Consider the following 1,319-nt stretch of genomic DNA (forward strand, 5'->3'; position numbering starts at 1 on the left):
CAGGAACAAGGTAAAAGGAAACAAACTTCTCTTTACATAGATATCTTCTTTTGAAATATTTTTATTTCACCTTTTCTAACAGCAATATAGAAACAAATAATCATAAAAAATAAAATTATAAATTGTCCATTGATTATGTAATAGCACTTGGTATTGCTACAGGGAGGAGGCCTGAGGCTGGGTCAGGCCATCTCAAGCCAGCCCAGGCTCTCCAGGCCTCTGTGATCACTGCTGAGCCCATGAAGGCATCAGACATTACTGTGCACGGCAGTGTCAGTGGAGACTTTGAGTTTTACACCCAGGGGTCCTTGTGGATAGCAAGGAGAAGAGTAGATAATGAGTAAAACTGCAAATGATATTGTATACACATAGTAAGCCAGAAGGTTGTTCTGGGGAGCTGTCAACACAGGTTAGGTTACGGCTGACTCATGGGTATCTCTTGACCCACACAAGGCAGGGACTTCATAAAGTTAAATTGACTACGTTAGTTGTTTGTGTTCACTGTGGAAATAGGGAAGCTAACACATCTGACAACAAATAAGAAAACATATCTGTCTTTCCCCATCTACCTCTCTTCTCTGATCCCTTTCTCTTTCTCCTCCTGCCTTATCCCAAAATAAGATTCTCTTGGGATGAACTAAGCAAAATAGCCGAGGCAGCTAACCTATCCCAAAAATCATGCCTTGAGCTCAGTTTTCCCTTAGAAAACAAAGAAAGAAGGAAGCATTAGGTTAACTGAGCAACTAAATCGCCCAGTTGACTCCAATTTAATCGAACCGAAGAATTTCAACTAAATCATTCAGCTTTAGTTGATTCTAACTTTTTCAGTTACTGTGATGAATGATTTCTATAAAGAAAAAGAAATCAGTTTTGTATTTTTTTTTTCCGGAACATGGAATGGGCTTTTCCATGTGGGTTCACGTATGTGCACGTGCATGTGCCTACAGAGCGTGTGGTGCATGTGTATAAGCTGCCCGAGAGTCCACGATCTCAGAACTGTCTCAAAGAAGTGTGGCAGGAAGGCCGCGTCAGGCCTTGGCAGTATTCGTATGCATTCCTGGGGAGAGGCGTAGCTGGACAGAGAAAAGTTCCCTCCTTTCCTGCCTGTGGGGGCCTGGCCTTCCGCCGCGGTCTTTGTGGATGAGGCCTCTGGGCTTTAGACTTTTGTCACTGCTCAGAGTTAAGCCAAAACACATTTGCCTATGTGGTTATAACTTCGTTGAAGGAAGCGTAAACCCTCCAGGTCCTTGAGATCACAAGGAAGTGACCAATTTATTTTCTGTCTAATTAGGGAGCATTCATTTACATCCTCCTATGCC

Source organism: Pteropus vampyrus, unplaced genomic scaffold, assembly GCF_000151845.1.
Source record: "Pteropus vampyrus isolate Shadow unplaced genomic scaffold, Pvam_2.0 Scaffold47, whole genome shotgun sequence".
Taxonomy (NCBI): domain Eukaryota; kingdom Metazoa; phylum Chordata; class Mammalia; order Chiroptera; family Pteropodidae; genus Pteropus; species Pteropus vampyrus.